At 48.5% G+C, this 21193-nt stretch overlaps 1 long non-coding RNA gene across 2 annotated transcripts in view; it reads left to right on the top strand.

The window, feature by feature from the left end:
- Positions 1 to 17177, top strand: part of LOC117196118 (uncharacterized) — a 58456-nt gene extending 41279 nt beyond the window's left edge. The window contains exons 3-4 of one of the 2 annotated variants that reach the window (XR_007475389.1): positions 8729 to 8811; positions 13651 to 17177. This is a non-coding gene — a long non-coding RNA (uncharacterized LOC117196118). Of the gene's footprint in view, positions 1 to 8728 lie in introns of both variants that reach the window. The other variant, XR_007475388.1, reaches the window with a different exon arrangement.
- Positions 17178 to 21193: the final 4016 nt, after the last annotated feature.

Genomic DNA, 21193 nt, shown 5'->3' with positions numbered 1-21193 from the left:
CAGTTTAATACAACAGTGGCCTAAAAGCAGAGGAGCCCAGTTAGGGCCAAGCAGCAAAGTGCGCCAACGTTGAGAGGGTGGTGGGAAGAAACACTGACAACTGAAAAAATTAAAAGCAGAAAGTACTTGTCAGAGAATTCAGCCAAGTGAGGACAAAGGACAGCGCCCAAACATGAAAAGTTGGGTGTTTACAGGTGTACTTTGGAATGTTGCGAGTTTGGTTCCAGAACCCTGCAATAAAGCGAATATCAATAGATTGAGTTGCACACAGTTTTTGGTTTCCCAGTGTATGCAAAAGTTATGTTCACACTCTACTGTAGTCTGTTAAGTGTGCTATAGCATTGTGTCTAAAAAAATACTGTACGTACCTTAATGAAAAAACACTCTCTTGCTAAAAGTTACTAACCATCATCTGAGCCTTCAGCAAGCTGTGGTAGTAACATCACAGATCACGGATCACAGATCAGCATGACAAATATAATAATAATGAAAAAGTTTGAAATTTGCAAGAATCGCCAAAATGTGACTCAGAGACACAGAGCGAGCAAACGCTGTTGGGAAAATGGCAGCGATAGACTTGCTCGATGCAGGGTTGCCACAGACCTTCAGTTTGTAAAGAATGCAGTATCTGCAAAGCACAATGAAGTGAAGCACAATAAAAGGAGGTCTGCCTGTCCACAAACATCCAAAAGAAAAAGAATATTGAAGAAGGATTCATCGGCAAATGTTTGGTCATTAAAACCAGAAATCACTTTAGGCATTTCAAACAGAGAGGGATTTAATATAGGGAATTGAGTCATAAAACTGGTGGAAGGGCTGGGAGAGCAAAAAGGCAGAAGGTGGTATTACCCAGGGGTCAGAAATGCAGGGAGTTGGGGACACATTCCAGGCAGTTAATTCTGGATGATGAAAGCTGTTTATCACCCAGTGTTCTAAGAACAGCTCTGTAGCTTTTCTGATCTTTGTGCCTCCCTTAGGTATGGGTTAGATTATAATCCCAAGACTTAATTTTTTTTTCACATCTTTATTGGAGTATAATTGCTTTACAATGTTGTGTTAGTTTCTGCTGTACAGCAAAGTGAATCAGCTATACGTATACATATATCCTTATGTGCCCTCCCTCTTGAGCCTCCCTCCCACCCTCTCTTTCCCACCCCTCTAGGTGGTCACAAAGCATCGAGCTGATCTCCCTGTGCTATGCAGCAGCTTCCCACTAGCCATCCATTTTACATTTGGTAGTGGATATATGTCAGTGCTACTCTCTCACTTCGTCAAAGCTTCTCCTTGCCCCCTGTGTCCTCAAGCCCATTCTCTATGTCTGTGTCTTTATTCCTGCCCTGCCACTAGGTTCATCAGTACCATTTTTTTTAGATTCCATATATATGTGTTAGCATACGGTATTTGTTTTTCTCTTTCTGACTTTACTCTGTATGACAGACTCTAGGTCCATCCACCTCATTACAAATAACTCAATTTCATTCCTTTTTATGGCGGAGTAATATTCCATTGTATATATGTGCCACATCTTCTTTATCCATTCATCTGTCGATGGACATTTAGGTTGCTTCCATGTCCTGGCCGTTGTAAATACTGCTGCAGTGAACATTGTGGTACATGTATCTTTCTGAATTATGGTTTTCTCAGTGTATATGCCCAGTAGTGGGATTCCAAGGCTTAATTTTATGGCCTATATGACATGCAGAGCCCTGTAGGGGCTCAAGGCCACGGCAGTGATCTTGTAGTAATGGACAGACTGTGAAAGCTTGTCCATGGCGTCTTAAACTTTGGCGAGCAGGCCATTCATACGGCTGGGCTCCCTTGGTTTTGCCTTCCTCTGATTCAGCCCAGGGTTTGTTTGCTCTGCGTGATGGGCTGACATTTATGTAAATCAAGGGATGGTATGTGTGCCTTTTCCTCCTTAGTGTGTTCCAGGGGGAGGAGGGCATCTGTGCTCCAGGTGTGAGTTTGATGTACCTAATAGCCTGATCTTATGGCAGGGTTGGTGAACATTTTTGTGGACAGTCAGGGTTCCGTGAGTTTTTGAAGGAAGCAGTTTGGGAGGAGCTCAATGGTGACTTTGCAGAAAGATGGAGCGAGGGGGCTGTTTTGGTTTCTAGAACACTGTGATGGTCTCTCTCAGGGGCCGGCATACTGCGGCTCCTTCCTCAGGCTCCTCCTTCGTCCTCCCGCCACCCCGTGTTGTCCCTTCCTCCTTTGCTCTCTTGGGTCAGTCCTCCCTGCCTGTGGTAGGAACAGGGATCCCAGCCGTTCCCCAGCTGATCTTCTCATTGACAATAGCCCTGTTGACAGAGGCTGTGGTGCTAAGTGACAAGTCTTCCTGTTCTGAGGCCCCTGCTTGCTACTCTAGAGCAGGTTGATGGGTCAGTTTCCACAGACTGACACGTGTCTCTTCTTTGGTATTTACTCTTCACTTAAGTGGGAAGATTCTGTATCAAAAACCAAATGTTTCCACTGAATTCTATCCCTAAGAGCTTTCCAATCTCCCTAAAGTAGGGTCAAGTTCGCCAACCTAAGTTTGTCCTGAGCTTGGCTGGGTATCCCACTTGTTCTCCCCCCAGTAAGCACTGGGCTGTTCTAATCAAATTACTCAGTAGGACTCTGCCCCCAACCCCATCCTCTCTGTCGCCACATATAGCTCCCTCCTTCACACTCTGCCACTGATAAAAGCTGTCTCAGCAGGGAGGGTCTTACTACAATGGTCTCCCAGCATCTCCTAATCCCACCCTGCCCAGGGAAGGTGACATTCTGGGCAGCTTCTTAAGGAATATGATCAGAAAGGCTGCGATTACCTCTCCTGCATATGATCCCCAGGAATGCCCAGAGTCAAGAGTCCAGCCAAGCTGATCAAAGGGACACAATTTCTCCCATGCACTGTGATTGGCGGTTTGCAAAGCATTTACTTTTTTTTTTTTTTTTTTTTTTTTGCGGTATGCGGGCCTCTCACTGTTGTGGCCTCTCCTGTTGCGGAGCACAGTCTCCGGACGCGCAGGCTCAGCGGCCATGGCTCACGGGCCCAGCCGCTCGGCGGCATGTGGGATCCTCCCGGACCGGAGCACTAACCCGTGTCCCCTGCATCAGCAGGCGGACTCTCAACCACTGCGCCACCAGGGAAGCCCTCATTATAGTTTTGATTTGCATTTCTTGAATAATTAGCAATGTGGAGCATCTTTTCATGTGCCTGTTGGCCATGTGTATGTCTTCTTTGGAGAAATGTCTGTTTAGGAATTCTGCCCATTTTTTGATTGGGTTGTTTGTTTGTTTGTTGTTGAGTTGTATGAACTGTTTGTATATTTTGGATATTAAGCCCTTGTCAGTTGCATCATTTGCAAATATTTTCTCCCATTCCATAGGTTGTCTTTTTGTTTTGTTTATGGTTTGCTTTGCTGTACAAAAGCTTGTAAGTTTGAATAGGTCCCATTTGTTTATTTTTGTTTTTATATCTATGGCCTTGGGAGAGACTGACCTAAGAAAACACTGGTACAATTTATGTCAGATAATGTTTTGCCTATGTTCTCTTCTAAGAGTTTTATGGTGTCCTGTCCGCGGGCCTCTCACTGCTGTGGCCTCTCCTGTTGCGGAGCACAGGCTCCGGACGCGCAGGCTCAGCGGCCATGGCTCACGGGCCCAGCCGCTCCGTGGCATGTGGGATCTTCGCGGACCAGGGCACGAACCCGTGTCCCCTGCATCGGCAGGCGGACTCTCAACCACTGCGCCACCAGGGAAGCCCCTTTAAGCCATTTTGAGTTTATTTTTGTGCATGGTGTGAGGGGACTGTTCCAACTTTATTGATTTACATGCAGCTGTCCAGCTTCCCCAACACTACTTGCTGAAGTGACTGTGTTTTTTCCACTGTATATTCTTGCTGAAGGGCAAGCTTTAGCACAGCAGGGCCACACATCATCCTCCTGAATGCTCCTCACAGCATTAGGAGTGTTCAGAAACGTACACAATGGCCCAACATGGGGAGGATGGGGCGTGTGATTCAGGCTTCTCTCCTCTTTAGGGAGAACGGGCATTAGCAGGTGGGCTGTCTTGATGTCCAGGGCCTTGAAGAGAAGCCTCAACCTGAATGCTGACCCCTGAGCGGCAGGAGACAGGACTGGGGGGAGGAACCTTCCTGGGACCTTCAGGCCTTGAGAGGTTGGGGCAGTGCCTAGCCTAGCAGGGAACCACAGTTAGACTTGGAGAAAGAAGTGTGTGCCACGTGGTTGTGAGAGGACACACATACCCGTGAGATCCCCCCATGAGATGTCCCAGAAATGATGACAGAGGCTTTTGGGGTGGCCGGGGAGTCCTGCAATGGTAGACAGGGTCGGAGCTAGAGAACTACTTCATATAATTTTACTGTGTAATGTCTTGTTTGGGGTCTGTCCTGGGCCAACAAGCAGCGCTCCCACCCGCCTATTGAGTGAATGCCCAGAGGTGGAACGGCTTGAGGCCACCAATGAGAGAAGCAGCCACAGGTGGCCTCAGGGCTTGGAAAGCTCACCGTGTGAGCACCCGTGTGTGGCTTGGCTCACGAGAAGGGCATCCTCTCTGCTCAGTAAACCCCAGATTAAGGGCTGATCATCTAAGGTACGCGAGGCAAAGGCGGCAGGCAACCTTCATTAGGTTTCCCGGGCTAGGGCCATGCCTGGTTCACCTTTTTATTACCTTCTCACCTCTCATTGGTGCCTAATCTATGTTATCTGTAGACTCTGACTGAATCGGATGACAAGCCAGAGCTCCTTCTTGGCCACACTCTACCACCCTCTCTCATCCCTCATCTTTATCCCTCCAGAGTGCCCCCGGGGGAACTCTAGTAGGTCCCACCTAATGGATCCAGAGTGAGAGGAAGCCCAGAGAAGTGAGGGATATAGTTTGCATGGAGGCAAAAACAGAAGGAATGGAGGGAGTGTGCTCAGTGAATGCCAGGAAATGGGGGAGGTGGCTGGTCACCTAATTACCAGCTAGATTACAGCTCCCTCTGTCTCCCTGCGAATCCCCGTGGCTCCCTCTGTATCCCTGGCTGCGCACGTCTGCCCTGTGAACGGCACCACAGGGTCAAAGTAGCATGACTGAGGTCAGAAGGAGGAGGCAAAACATCCCATGAGCAGTGTCACCTCCAGGACCGACACTGGCAAGTCTCCTGAGCTCTGCATCTGGACGTGATATTAGGAGGCCAGCGAGGGCGTGGCGGGTAGCAGGAAGGTGAGGGCTTGCGGTGTTTACCATCCTTGTTTGAGCACAAGAAGATTCTGGAGGCTGGGCACTTTGAGGAGGTCTTCAGTGACCCAGAGGCAGCGCTCAGTCTCCAGAATGCGGCGTGACTCCTACATTTGGGGGTCTCTGTCCTCAGGCAGAGCTGGCTTCCCACAGAGCCCCGTGCTCAGAAGAGCCCTGCACGTGGCTAATGCTCTGCTGCTGCCATCTTATTTAATCACTTTTCTACCATGGCAAAGTATATATGTCCCAGTGTTGTACGATAATTAGAAATAAAACACACCCACACATTTCATAAAATTTGTCATTTTAAAGTATACTATTGGGACTTCCCTGGCAGTCCAGTGGTTAAGAATCCGCCTGCCAATGCAGGGGACATGGGTTCGAGCCCTGGTCAGGGAAGATCCCACATGCCACGGAGCAGCTAAGCCCATGCACCACAACTACTGAGCCTGCACTCTAGAGCCCACAAACCACAACTACTGAGCCTGTGTGCCACAACTACTGAAGCCCACATGCCTAGAGCCCGTGAGCCACAACTACTGAGCCCACGTGCCGCAACTACTGAAGCCCATGCGTTCTAGGGCCAGCATGCCATAACCACTGAGCCTGCGTGCTGCAACTACTGGAGCCTATGCGCCTAGAACCCGTGCTCCGCAACAAGAGAAGCCCCTGCGATGAGAAGCCCGCGCACTGCCACAGAGAGTAGCCCCGGCTCACTGCAACTAGAGAAAGCCCACGTGCAACAATGAAGACTGAGCACAGCCAAAACTAAATAAAATAAATAAATAAAAAATTTAAAAGTATACTATTGAGTGATATTAATTACAGTCACAGTTTAGTACAACCATCACCACTATCTATTTCCAAACCTTTTTCCTTACTCCAAATAGAACATCTAAACCCATTAAGCGATCACCCTCCCTTTCCCTCTCCCGTCAGCCCCTGATAACCTCGAAGGCATTTTCTGTCTCTATGAATGTGCCTGTTCTGGGTATTTCATGTAAGTGGAATCATACAATATTTATCCTTTTACGTTAAGATTATTTCTTGGGACTTCCCTGGTGGCGCAGTGGTTAAGAATCCGCCTGCCAGTGCAGGGGACACGGGTTCGAGCCCTGGTCTGGGAAGATCCCACGTGCCGCGGAGCAACTGAGCCCGTGCGCCACAACTACTGAGCCTGCGCTCTAGAGCCCGCGAGTCACAACTACTGAGCCCACATGCCACAACTACTGAAGCCCACGTGCCTAGAGCCCGCGTGCTCCGCAACAAGAGAAGCCACTGCAATGAGAAGCCTGTGCACCACAACGAAGAGCGGCCCCCGCTCACTGCATTTTCATTTTGCACTGGGCTCTGTAAGTTATGTTGCTGGTCCTGCCTTTCAGGGCTATTGTCAGATACTGAAGTCTAAGGCATACTTGAATCACCTCTCCCTTGGATGGTTTAGCATGTGTCACCCCTATTTAACCAGAAATTAGCCACCACACCTACCCTAGAGCCCACTTAGGTTTGCTGTACTCCTGTGGGCAAACATGGTTTTGACTTCTCTGTATATGTCACAGTGCAGAAGGAGAGTGGTTTACTCAAGGTCACTGGCTCAAGGAAAGCATCCATGTCCACAGAGCTTACTTACGTCTGCGTTAATGTGACCTGTACCACGCAGTCTTCACCAGCATGACTTGATTCCGCTGTCTTTACCAATGTGATTTGAGCATTGTGGAAACGCTTGCCCAGGAAGATAAAAGCTGCAAATAATTTTATTATTTTAGGAACTTCCCCCAAACCCACTTAAAACTGCTTAGCCTTTCAATAGATAACATCGAATGACTGTTAACACACCTTGCTGTTTCCACAATCCTGAACTATTACATCAGGAGACTTAACACAGTCCTTATGATTCCCACACTGAAAGACCCACCTTCGACCAGCTGAATATCCTGACTTCACCTGCCTGACTCAGAGACGCTGTCAAGACTGCCAGGTAGTGACCTCTCTTACTGCTGGGAGCTTTGCTTTATCAACAGGCTGTCTTGGTGGTATTTTATGGGAGCCTGTATTCAGTAAGCTACGATTTTACTTTCTGCACAGTGCAGTTGTTCCAACCCTATTTGATCCAATGTACACCCACCCATCCCTCTATTCACTGATTTATTCACTTATTCAACACATGTTTATTGAGTGCCTACTATATGTTAGGCACCCTTAGACACTAGCTCCATGATGACTGAGACAGATGTGGCCCTTGTTTTTGCAGAGCTCACCCTCTGCTTCATCCTTCTGTCATGTTCCTGCTGCTAGAGAAAGAGGAGATTAAGAGCCACTTTCAACTTGAATTTACTTAAAAATGGAGTTTTCTGCAGCAAACAAGTTCAGTACCTGAGGGCCTGCGAATTTAACCAGCAAAAAGACAGATTAACAGGAGAAAAAGAAGATGAATTTGATTAATATTTTACATGCACAGAGTTCACAGAAAAAAAGTGAAACTCAAAGAGGTAGACTCAATTTGGGCATTTATATCTCATCTTCTTCAACAAAGGAAAGGAGGTTTAAGCTTCTAGAGACGATACATTGTGGAGAAGTGACTAGGAAATATAAGGAGGAAACTAATGGAAGATAATGGTTTTCGTTTGTTTTGTTTTTAAAAAATTTTTGGACATCCCGAGGGGCTTGTGGGATCTTAGTTCCCTGACCACAGATTGAACCCATGACCCCTGCAGTGGAAGCGTGGAGCCCTAACCACTGGACCGTCAGGGAATTCTTGTGGGTTATTTGAATAAGGTCTGTTTCTGCAGATTCATCTCAGTGACAACTCTGTCTTGGTGATAAGAGTCTCTCTCCTCTTTCTAGTACAGGAGAGGGGGAAGCCTTCACCAAGGGAATTTTATGCCCTGCTTTTAGGCAGAAAAGGGGAGGAAGAACTCATCCTGTGTCTTGTTCATTCTCACTTGCCTTCAGTTTAAAATAATCCTTACGCCACAGTGGCATATTTGGGGATGGTACATCCTGGTCCCTTCAACTTGACCTTTAGAAGGCCAGGCACCAAGATGGTCTTAGGATGAGTTTGTCACTCCCAATGATTACCTACCTCGTCAGGCCTGTGTTTCCTTACCTCTAAGGTGAGTCTTGTGTCCTGGTGCCACCCTGTGCAGCCAGTGCAGGGACAGAGCCCAGGGCTGGGAAACCATAAGGTGGCCCGAGTCCCCCAGCACAGCCCTTTCAAACCCAGCTCCCAGTTGGTGAAATGACCCAGCGGCCCATCCCAGGGGAACCCCCAGAGGGATGTTTCCAGGATATGTGATCAGCCTGGTAAGGAAGGGGCCCTATTAGAAGGTATGACGGACCAAACCGGTTTGTAAAGCAGCCCCAGCCACTTGGGGGTGGGGAGTGGACTGTTATGTGTCTAGATGAACGCGAATCCGGACGCTCAAACCGTTCTCTCGATGTTTGGTTTGCTTTTAACTTGAGATGGGCTTTCACTTTTCTTCCCTTTTTATCTTTTCTGCAGCCGGTGCTCGAGATGCTCCAGCCCAGCCTGTTTATCTTGTGAGCTGCGGCAGCTCCGTCCCCGTGTGATTACATCTTTCCTCGGTAATGGGGTTTTGACTGGCCTTTTGTATAATGCCAAGCCACCATGGGACTGGAATATTCTCCCCTTATTTTTATCGGGCGCTTTTATTTCCTGAGCTGTTTTGTTAAGTGTGCCTGTTTCTGGTTTTGCTCCTGGTCAGGAAAGGGGCCCAGGATTCAGGGAGAAGATCAGATGCCCTGGTGTGTGAACTGGTCTTTCAAAGAACGAAGCAGGAGTTGATCACCTGCTGAAGCTCAGGGCCAATGCGGAGCTGCCTCCCAAGAGGCCAATCAATTTCAATTAAGGAGATTAAAAGCCCCGAGCGCAGGGAGGGCTGGTCACGGGCTTCTGAATGCCTTGCTTCTCCAGCAGCCTGAGAGCAGGCCATGGGCCCCAGAAGCGCTGGACGGTGTCCTATGGGCCAGTGTCAAGATGGCAGTGAGGGGTCAAATGCAAAAGGAGAAGCTGGCTGAAGGGGCTCGTGATTCTTCAGGGGCCCTAGTGGCATTTGGGGCAGGACGGACCTGTCAGTGTCCTCAGCCCCATCAAGTATCCAGTGTCCCTAGTCACTGAGCTGTCCCAACTCAACCCAGCCCAATCCCCACCCCCGCTTCCTGGTGGGACCACCCTGGGCTCCCGGCAGCTGCCTCTGATCTGCTGTGTAGGTGAAGGGCAGGCCTTCTGCGGCTTCCGGGTGGAGAGCTGGTTCTCCTCGTCTGGACCCTCCTTCTCCACTGGGCATCCCAGAGGCTCTGTGTCTGCTACCTTTCCGAGCTGCTCGGGCATCCTAGAGGCCACACCCCCGAGGGGTAAGGGCAGAGGCCAGAGTGGGACGTCTGGTGGAGGAGAGGGGCTTTGGCATCACACAGACCCAGGGCTGAGCCCGCCTCTGCCCCTTACTGGCTCTGCGTTGGCCCTGAGTCAGCACGTGACCAGCCTGTGCTTTTTTTTTAAAAAACCAGTGGACACCCCAGGGCATCCAATCTGTGCCCAGGCAACCAAGTGAGCCTCACTTTCCATGTTTATAAAAGGGAGCTCTCCACCCCGGGCTCACAGGAAGAACGGCCTGTACCTACAGTGTCTGATGTCCCCAAGCCCCCTCTGATTGTGGTGGCCCAGGGTAGACAGGGGACCGGAGGCAAAAATTACACTCAGCTCCCCAGACCTGGAGATTTTTGTTCAGAAGCCAATAAATCAACAGCATCGCGAGGATTCGATGCACGTGCTTTGTACGCTGTAAGCGCTAGGTAGGGGTCGAAGGGCGGGGGCGGGAGAACTGGGGCCGTGGGAAGAGAGTGCACAGGATGCAGGGGAGGAAGGAGGAAGGAACCTCCAGGAGGGGGAGCGGCCTGAGGCTGATGGGAACCACGGTGTCTGTTAGGCAGGAAAGAGAAGCCAGGTCCAGCTTCGCGGGCAGCAGCAACTACAGAGACAAGCACAGACTTTGCTGGGAAGCCCAGGAGGCTGAAGCCGCCGTCCCCCCGGCCCTCGGCGGTGAGGTTCCCTCGAAGGACTGGCTGTTCGTCCGGGGGGGTCTCTTCCTTCTATCGGCTGCTTACCCTTCTGGCTACTTTCCTATTAACAAGACAGCCTGGGGAAGGAAGGGGGTGGGGAGGGAGGCTCATTTCAGGCCATTTGGCTTCTTGTTTAATCTAAAGGACAGGATGGCCACTGTAGAAAGTGACCTTATCAAGAAGGATGGGGTCACAGAGCTCCAAACCCTTGTGGGGAGCCAGGTACAGGGCGGGTCACAGACTTACCCAAGGTCACCCTCGTTAACAGCAGGGCCAGTCTCCTGCTGTCCTGCTACACCCCCAGCCTCCCGGGCCTGCTTTCATCCCTGACCTACTTCTCCCAGGATAATTGAGAAATGAGTGATGGGAGCTGCAGGCTTCTGCTTGCTGTCGAGAGCTGGGTGGCTGTTCATAAACTTTTAAAGCATCTGGACCTTTCTCTAACACAACAACAAAAATCAGTCTCAGGCACGTTGCGTTATATAAAAATGGTCTTATTCTTGATACAAATTTATTTCACAAATGCAGAAAAGTGGAACGTACCATTTATACCGAAGAGGAGGAAATGATTGCTATAAGGAGATTTAAGGTTACTAAGAATGGGGTAGGAGAGTTTCCAAAAGGAATCCCACCTCGAGGTGGGACTGGCTTTGTGGGAGGGATGGGATTATGACCCCCAGCCCTTCCTTCCTGAGATGGAGACCTGAGGGATGGCACGAGGGCAGGTTGTGGCCCCCAAGTTAGGCAGTAGGAAGGGGATGGCGTGTGATGTGTCCTAGGACCTGCCTTCAAACCCAGCACCTTGTAGGGACAGATTTGTGTCCTGGGGAACTGGCTTTGTCATGTCATGTCATGGGAACCCTGCCAATTTTGTTAAGGACCCGAGGGAGGAAATGCTGCCAGTAAAGGAAGCACCAGACGGCAGGAGGCTCAGCCTCAGCAACAGGGCCTTGGGTTGTCAGTAGCAGAGCCAGAGTCTGTCCGTTCGGGTTGCTATAGCAAAATACCACAGACTGGGGGGCTTAAACAACACACATTTATTTCTCACACTTATGGAGGCTGGAAGTCTGAGATCAAGGTGCCAGCAGACTTGGTTCCTGGTAAGGCCTCTCCTCCTGGCTTGCAGACGGCCACCTTCTTGCTGTGTCCTCACAGGGCGGAGAGAGAACACTCTGGTGTCTCTTCCTCTTAAAAGGGCTCCAATTCCATCATGGGGGCCTCACCCTCATGACCTCATCTAAACCTAATTTCCGCCCAGAGGCCCCACCCCCTTATACCATCATACTGGGGGTCAGGGCTTCAACATGTGGATTTTGGGGGGGGACACAGACATTCAGCCCATAACACCTGGGCTCCATGCCTCCCCATCATCTCTTTGTCTCCCTATTCATTTATGCTGGCCTCTGAGCAGTGCTTCTCAAGGTGTCCATGGTAAGGAACCAGTTTTTTTTTTTTTTTCTTTTGGCCGCCCCCCTCAGTTTTCAGAATCCTACTTCCCCGACCAGGGATTGAACCAAGGGCCATGGCAGTGAAAGTGCCGAGTCCTAACCACTGGACCGCCAGGGAAGTCCCAAGGACCAGTTTCGTTATTTGCAATGAAGTATGATGTGTGCTGAGAAAAATGAGATGATTGTATGAAATACAAGCTCATTTTTTTTTTTATGATTGGGTTCCATGCCCTAGCATTGCTGTTGAATTGGCATGAATGCCCCTGAATGCTCCTGCTTGCTTTCTGTCTCCATCTCATTCTGGAGCAGGGACCGAACCTTTGAGGGCCTCCTGCTGCAGACCACCCTTTCAGTGGCGCTGTTTAGAGCTCCATAGAAAGTACGCCATCAGCCATGGAGAGGTGTTATCTGAAGCTTCCAGAGACAAACTGTCATGAGCCCCAGCTCAGCAAGGTCCTCACTGGGCCTTTTCACCTTTGTTATCTTGGGATGTGTGGGGTCTGTAAGGAGGATGGTAATCTGGTTGCCTCTCTCTCAATGGCATTCTGAGGTAGCAGAAGCACAGGCCTGAGTCAGAGAGCGGAAGGCAAATCTACCTCCCCCACTTGTGAGCTGTGTGAATTTGGGGTGAGTGATTAACTGGTATGTGCCTCAGTTTCTCCATCTAGCAAATGGAGGTGATGGTAGCTTCCCCTCAGGGAGCTTCCCCTCAGGGAGGTGAAGATTAAGTGAGACGTGCCTGAACTAGGCACGGTGCCCCATCCCTCTCTCTTCCTCCTTCCTCTGAAGAAGGGCCCCAGTGGAGAGGTAGGACTCTGCCCCAGGGGAGAGAGGCATGCACTTGACAAGAGCAAAGGGTCGTCTTTCACAAAAATCACAGGATGTCCAAAAAGAGGGTCTGAGTCAGCACAACTGGGAATCCAGACAGGAATGAAGATTTCCCTGGAGAAAATTTCCCCAGCAAGAGCACTGGAGCAAGAAAGGTCGGATGTCAGCTCAACCTCAGACCGGTTGACCAGATAGCTCAAATTTCAAATCCTGCATTCAGATTTTCTGGGGGATGATGCTCTGACCAGAGAGGAGACTGACCTCCGTGGTATCTAACATAAATACGACGCATGTGAGCACCAAACAGCTGGTATGTCTGTGGTTTCTGGGTTTCGCTCAGTAAGCCTCCAAAGCCCGATCTTGGGGCATTGAGATGAATGTCACGAGACCCGGGGCCTGACACTCATCAGCAGCAGAGTGGCAGCAGAGGGCCCTGTATTCGTTTGCTCAGGCTGCTGTAACGAAGTCCTGCAGACTAGGCCGCTTAAACAACAGAAATTTCTTGTCTCACATCTGGTGGCTAGAAATCTGAGATCAAGGTGTGGGCAGAGTTGGCTCCTGCTGAGGGCTGTGACAGAAGGGTCTGTTCCAGGCTTCTCTCCTTGGCCTGTGGTTGGCTGTCTTCCCCCTGTGTCTTCACGTCGTCTTCCCGCTGTACGTGTCTTGTGTCCCAATTTCCCCTTCTTATAAGGACACCAGTCACATTGGATTAGGGCCCGCCCTAGTCATGTCACTTTAAATTAATTACCTCCTTAAAGGCCCTATCTCCACCTACAGTCACATTCTGAGGTCCTGGGGGTGTATGGATTCAACGTATGAATTCTGGGGCCAATTCGGCCCGTTAGAGCCCTTGAACCAACTGGTCTCAATTTCACCAGCAGAGAGATAATGGGTGCGCCTGTGGTTTTCCAGATTTCTCCTGATTTTAAGCAGATTCAGGTTCAGCCCAGAATTGTGCATCAACCTGCCACATGCAGCTGAATGTGTGACTTAGGCCATGTCATCTTTCCAGGTTAAAATTTATTTATAAAGCACAGATAATGAAAATAACATCTATTTATCTCCCTAGGTGTTCTGAGCCTTAAGTTACAGATGCAGGGGTGATGCGTTACAAAACCAAACAAATCAGTCCTTAGGACAGGCGACTCAGGCAAATAAACCGTCACCACCGCAACAAAAGAAGCTTTCAAACCCACAAGACAAGACAAGATTGTAACGCCTTCCTAACAACATTGCTTTATTGACGCAAGGCAAGGAAAACGACATTAAATTCTATTGCTTCTCTTTGAGATCTAATAATATGCTTTATTCAGATCTTATTCACATCCCTCTTCTTCCACGGGTCTATCTCAGGAGCTGACATTGGCCAGTTACAAAACAGAATTGGTTCTGCTGTCATTGGAAGTCACAGAGGCGAACGTGTTTTCGAACACAAAATCTACCATGCTTTCTTTGGGAAATAAGGCACAGCTGGAAAAAAAAATCTCACTGCAAAACAAAATTGAAAGCATGGCTAACTTGAGATTTATTTGATTAGTCTTTCTCTGGGCTAATCAGTTTTAGAACCCATTCCTATTGGCACCAATGCGCCGATAAAATATCCAGCAGGAGAGAAGTATCACATCACTCAGAGAAACAAGGTTGTTCTTTTTTTTTTTTTTCCGGCGCCGGGGCCCCTCCAGAGCCGGCAGCCTCAGTGAGGCCGCCCTCCCCTCGGCCTCCGGGGCACTTCCGTGGCGGCGGAGGGAAGAGACCCCGAGCTGCGGGAGTTCCAGCTCTGCGGAAACGCGGGCTCCGTTCTGGGCGCAGGGGGTGGGACCCGCTTGTTCATTTTTTAAAAAAGCATTGAATCAATGTTTACACTGCTGAGTCAAGTTATTTATACATATGCTATAGGTTTTGCATCTCCAGAATATGTTTGCATTAAGAGTATGATAAATTGTACCTGACTTACTTGTGAAAAATCATCTTGAGAAAGGTTTCTTTTTCCCTGGGAAAATATGGAAATGACACATGGTGTGTACAGCCAGAAACACTCAGCAGAAGGAGAGGCGGGTTTTTAGCTGTCACAATGGATGGTTAAGAATTTCGGATTTGGGTCAGTGTCATTACGCTCAAGTCACTTCACCTCGAAACCTCATTCTTCATCTCCAGAATATGTTCCAAACTCAATGTTTTCTGTAACTATTCAATAGGATAATACGTGCACAGAGTTCGACATTAACCCTCCCAGAGGCCAATAAGAATCCAATAAATGCCAACTTCTCTATCATATTCTTACAGAAGAATGCTTGCCTGCTTTACCTTTCGTCTGTGGAAAAATCACAAAAAGGATTAAGTTTGTTGAAAAGAAAGGTGGGTCTTGGGCCCCCTTAGCACACGTTTTCTCCATCCTTTCTAAAAAGTGATGCTAACAAGCGAACAGGTGTTATAGGGAGAAGGTGGAGTAACCAGAACATTCCTACGTTGCTGGTGGGAATGTTAAAGAGTGTAGACCTTTTGGAAAACTCTTTGGTGGTGCCTCAAAAGTTAAACAGATATGGCCCAACAGTTCCACTCCTAGGTATATACTCAGGAGAATTGAAAACATGCATTCATACAAAAACTGGTTCATAAATGTTCACCGCAGGATTATTTGCCGTAGTGGAAAGGTGGAAATACACAGCTCAAGTGTCTAGCAACTAATGAATGGATAAACAACATATGGGACAGCCATGCCAGGGAATTTTATTTGGCAACAAGGGACAGTGAGGTACGGACACAAGCTACAACATGGATAAACCCTGAAAACATGATGCTGATGGAAAGAAACCAGTCGCAAAAGGCTACATACAGCATGATTTCATTCATACGGAACATGCAGAATAAACAGCTCTATAGAGACAGAAAGTAATTCGTGGTTGCCTAGGGCTGGGAGGGAGGGCAGGAATGGGGAGCGACCGCTAATGGACACAGGGTTTCTTTTTGGAAGGATGAAAATTTTCTGCAATTAGAGAGTGATGATGGTCATACAACTTTGTGAATATTCTCAGGACACTGAACTGTACCTTCTAAAATGGTAAATTTTATGCTTTATGAATTGTAACTGGAAAAAAAAATCAATGAATGCTTAATGTGGAAAATAAGAAAACAAGGAAACAAAAATTGTCATTGTAGCATCCAGAGATAAGCACTGCAAATGCTTTGATGTAGATCCTTCCAGACTGATGCAAATATATACATTTAAAAAATAAAATAAAATGGGATCATACCAAACATACTGTTGAGTGAAAGGTGTTTTTTTTTTTTTTGTATTACTGTTACTTTTCCCCTCGATATTAAGAAACTGCCTCTCTAAACATAGGCGGCATCCACCTCAGAGTCTTCTCAAATGTCTTGCCTTTCCACTTTCCTCGGCCAAGCCGTGCTTCTTCTCTTTCCAAAGCTCTTCTTAGGACTTTTCAAGCGAATCTATTCGCCTTGGATCACCAGAGTGCTTTCAGTTGCTTCCTGTCACAGCTTGACCTGTTACAAGCTATTTCATTCATATCCATGATTTCAGTGGAATTGTTCCCTAAACCCATATTTCTACCTTGACCTCTATTCCATACACTAGTCCTGCATCTCCAAATGCCTACTGGAAATTCCCACTTGAACATTCATCACTGACATTATCATAAGACTAAACTCGAACTCATTATATTTTTCAATGCCCCAGCCAGGCACAGCGGAAGATTTGAATTTTGAAGTGGACGTTCATGTCCACACTTGACCTTTCTCATTCAAGTCAAGCTTTTTAGAAGCCCTGGAAACCTACTCTGGCTAACTTAGAAAAGGTAGGTATGGAGGGAGATGGGGTAGCTCACACAATAGGCAGGGGGGAAGGCCGGGGAACCAGATTTGGAAAAAGGGCAGGAAAATGGCATTCCGGGGGCTGCACGGCAGTGACCACAGCCAGGTCGGCCCCCGAGCGAGGTCTGGGCCGGTGCCTGCTGCTGGTACAGGCATCCCTGCTGCTGCTGCCGGGCATGCTAATGGTCCCGCGTCACACTAGCAATTGCTCAGAGTGAAGAGAGCAGTCAGATATGGGACAGTGTAAAGAAAAACAAGTGCCTATCCACATAGTCTTGGTTTCCTTAAACCAAGAAAAATGGAGATCATTTTCCTAACTACCTCATGGGGTTGTAAGAAGGTCAGCTGGTATTTTGGAAGACACTTTGTAAACCACGAGCCCATCCACAAGTGTTTCTACTAAGAAGTGAGGTTTTCCTTCCAATCTCTGTTCTGTTCCTGACGGCGTACCTCTCCTCCCCCTCAGGGTTTCCATATCCCCTCATGGCCCCCATATCCCCTCACTGCCTCCTCTTGGCTGAAAAAAATGCACAACATGAGAATGGTGAGTTAAGTTTTATTTGGGGCAAAATGAGAACGATAGTCCGGGAGACGGGATTTCAGACAGCTCTGAGAAACCGCTCCAAAGAGCTGGGGGGGAAGGTCAGTATATATGTGATTTTGGTAAAGGGAGTACATGCAGTCAAGCACATTTTTTTTGTAGAAGGTTTCTGCTAGTCTCGTGAAGGTTACTGCTAGTCATGAGGTGCAGACGTCACCATGAAGGATTTTAGTGCTTTTCTAGATATGAGGAGATGCAAGAATTGGGCTCAGAAAATCTTCACCTGAAAATACCTATCTGAAGATCTGTTCTGCCAGTTTTCTCCAGAGCACAGAGTGCCTCATTTCTGATCTTCACCCTGAGCTCCCTTCAGGGGGTGTTGAAGGTCAGCAGCTGCAGTGGCTCGTAATTGAATCCTTGTAGAGGTAGATGGCAAGTACCAATTTGTAGGTGACACTCCAGATCCCCTCACGGGCCCCACGTCTAAGCCATGCTTATTATTCCTTCTTCTTCCCACCTGTCCCTTCCCATCATCATTGGCCCATAGCATTCAGCTGCAACAATGGAAACCGCTCATTCCCAAGCTTGATGATACATTGGACTCACCTGGGGCAGTATTTCTGCTTCAGAGGAGCTGTGAGATCTCCCAAGCCATATTCTCAACAAGCTACTGAGGAGATCACAGCGGGAGCAGACCCACCAACCCACCAACTGAAATCTACAAACTGAGTTTGTTACATGGAGCATTAGTCCTCTGAAAAAGGGTTCTATATTGAAATGTCTGTAAAACGTAGCCTCCAGAGATTCACAATTGAAGAGGTCCTGCAGGTGAGATACCTGTGAAACTGTCCAATCCAGAATGTCTAAGACCTATGAGCTTGTGAGAGCTTCAGAGGTGTCTCTTGTTATGCTAATGAGGTAACTTTTGGAAGCACCTGAGGATGGGGGGGGCTGGTTGCCACGCAGCCAACCCTGTGATTGGAGGGTTGCACCTTTGAGTCCCACCCCTTCACCCAGTGGAGAGGGGCTGATGGCCAATGATGCAATCACTTATGCCTACGTAAGGAAGCCTCCGTAAAAAATCAAAAGGATGGGGTTCTGAGAGCTTCTGGGTTGGTGAACACATGGAGCTGCTGCAACAGTGGTGCCTGGAGAGGACATGGAACCTCCCAGCCCCTTCCCACTGCCCTGTGCTGTGCATCTCTTCCGTCTGGCCGTTCCTGAGTTACAGCCTCTCGTAATAAACCGGTGATCCGGTAAGTAAAATGTTTCTCTGAGTTCTGTGAGCTGCTCTAGCAAAGTACTCAAACCTGAGAAGGTTGTAGCAACCTCTGATTTATAGCCAGTTGGTCAGAAGCATAGATGGTAACCTGGACTCGTGCCTGGAGTCTGAGTGGTAGTCACCTAGGACTGAGTCCCTCGCCTGTGGGATCTGATGCTGTCTGGGTAGGCACTGTGGGAACGGAGCTGAATTGTAGGACACCCAGCTGGTGTCCCGAGAATCGCTTGTTGGTGTGGGATCCCCTCCCCACATTGGATTTGGTACTAGAACTCATTCAGTCCCATAACATCTGTTAAAATTCTACCAAGAGAATATTCTGAGAAATACACTAACACTTTGGGGAAACCCTGGCCTATGGAATCAATTTGGAATTCCTTGCTCTGGTTTCCAAGGTTTGTGACCACCTGGCTGCAAGCTTCATTTCCTCCCGTGCCTCTATATATACAGTCAGCCAGGGGATTGGTTCCAGGACCCCCGTGGATACCCAAATCCTCAGATGCTCAAGTCCCCTATATAAAATGGCCTAGTATTTGCATATACCTCATCTAATACAATTAATACCTAATACAATGTAAATAGTTGCCAGGCATGGGGCAAATTCAAGTTTTGCTTTTTGGAACTTTCTGGAATTTTTTTTCCCCGAATATTTTCTACTGGTGGTTAGAGGAACTGCGTATCCAGAGCCCCTGGAGCTTGTCCTGCCTCTGCAGTTGTGCTGGGTTGATGTCCTGCCTCCTCAACTACCCCCTAAAAGCAGTTACCAGGTGCTAGGTACTTTTAGTCCCCTTTCCTGGTGCAGGGCCCTCTGAGGTAGGGGCCTGGTAAATAGCTGTCGGTTTGCTGAGTGTTTTGGGATTTGTGGGTTTGGTTTCTTCTCAGCTGGTGCTTCCCCACCTCCTGGACATCCTGTTTGTGCGGCTCGGGGTCACCCTGGAGGGCGGAGTGCCGGTCAGGGCTGCTGAGCGGCTGACATGACTGTCTAGGGCAACCATGGAAGGGACGGAGGGGAGGTCCGGGGGGAGGAACACAGCTGCCGAGAGGGTCTTGGGAGGGAGTGACCGGCTGAGTATGTGGCCCAAGGAGGTGAGAGTTCTGGGGTTAGTCCCTGCCCTCTAGGGGCCTCAATCCAGCAGCCAAAAAAGAGGGGGCTGGGTCTGAACTTTTCCCTACGCTTGTCCCGCCTCCACCAGTCACTGGGGAACTGGCACTTCCGGTTGCTTCTGTAGTGCCTTCCCGTTCTCTCCAATGAGAATGCAAGGGGCAGTGATGGTATCACAGGGAAAGCTTTGAATCTGCTCTGACGCACTAAGGGAGCGAATTCACATTGTTATCCGTAGTCACAAGTTACTGGTCATCCATTGTCGTGCTCTGAGGTTGGGGCCTTGCCATACTGCCCAGGTCTCCTAGGACTGTGGCTTCCAAACTTGCCTGTGCGTCTGGTTGGCCTGTAGGCCGTGTTCAAAGGCACCGGGCCTCACCCAGGAGCTGCGAGGTCAGCAGGTCCGGGGCGGGGCTGGAGGTTTTGCAGCTCTAACAAGTTCCCAGGTGATGCTGATGCTGCCGGTCTGGGGAATCACACTCTGAGAACAATTGATTTGGGGCATCACGCCCTTCCGGCTTCCCCAGCCCTGCCACCTGAAGCAAATGTCTCCCCACCGAAGTGAGGGGCTATCAGTGGCTTTCATTATGCTGGGGATAGTCTGACCTCCATTTCAGTCTGTCTCCTCTAATTCTTTGGTGGACGGATGGACAGTGGAGAGGGGGAGGAAATTAGGGATAAAAAGATAGCCGAGCTTAGTAAATGGTAGAGCCAGTATTTAAACCGTGGTCATTCTGATTACAAAACTCCCTCTGTTGACCACTTTGCTATGTGCTTTTGGAAACCTTTTAACAAAGAACCTGTTGTCAGGTTAAGACACTAGCTACTTCCCCGGCTCTTTCTGACAGTGTGTTGGGGATATTTCCAACGAGATGATTCAATTAAAACACTTAAAACAAGGCCTGACATAGAACAAACATCCAAGACATGTACGCAGACGTACGTCCTGTAGCACAGAGATTAGAAGCATGGGCTCTAGGTCAGAATGCCTGCGTTTGAATCCTGGCTCTGCCACTTATTAGCTCTTTGGGCAAGTTAGTTAAGCTCTCTGTAACCCAGTCTCCGCATCTGTAAAATGGGGAGGATAATAGTAGTACTTCCAGGCTTAGAACGGAGATCCACTGAATTCTTATCTGTAAAATACTTAGGACAGTGTTATCATTTCTGGTTCAATGCTTTTGTGCAAACTAAAGTATAAAGGGCATGGTAAAGGCAACTCAGACAGCCCTGGACTTTCAATGGGGTTATTCTGAACACTTTACTGAATGTCTAGATGAATGCGACCTGGAGTCACACTCCCTGGACTCAAGTCTTGGCTAAAAATGACTCCTTAGTGAACTGGAACAAACAGCCTCACGTTTTTCATCTGTTCAATTGGGATAACCGCAGTAGTTCCTTAACAGGATGGCTTTGTGGACTACATGAATTAAACTGGACTTTAAAGCATTAGAACAGTGCCTGGCCTGGACTCTGTGTCCAATACGTGTCGGCTGGTATTCACAGAGAGTGGGCAGTACCTGTGGGCCTGACAGCCTTCAATCTGTTTTCCAAAGCACGTCTCCAGTTAGGTCCCTGTCACCTTGCACAGAGGGATAAGCATGTGAGTGAAGACTGTCGTAGTCTTGCTGCCTGTGTCTCAGTTTCATTTGTTATAGGAACCCACCCGTTTGCTTTTTCTTAGGTAGCCATTCTCCCCAAATCCCAAAGGCCCTGGCGGAATTGTTTTTTGAACTGATGTGTCAAATGCACTTAGACCTCAGATGGGTTTCTTATCTTGCAACTAATACATTTTTTATAAATCATCAGCTCTGGTTTCCTTTCAAGCTGCAGAGAGGATATCCTTTTCCTGTTAAGCTGCA

This window comes from Orcinus orca, chromosome 2 (genome assembly GCF_937001465.1).
Source record: "Orcinus orca chromosome 2, mOrcOrc1.1, whole genome shotgun sequence".
NCBI lineage: Eukaryota > Metazoa > Chordata > Mammalia > Artiodactyla > Delphinidae > Orcinus > Orcinus orca.
The sequence above is the reverse complement of the archived record's forward strand: the minus strand, read 5'-3'. Positions and strand labels throughout refer to the sequence as shown.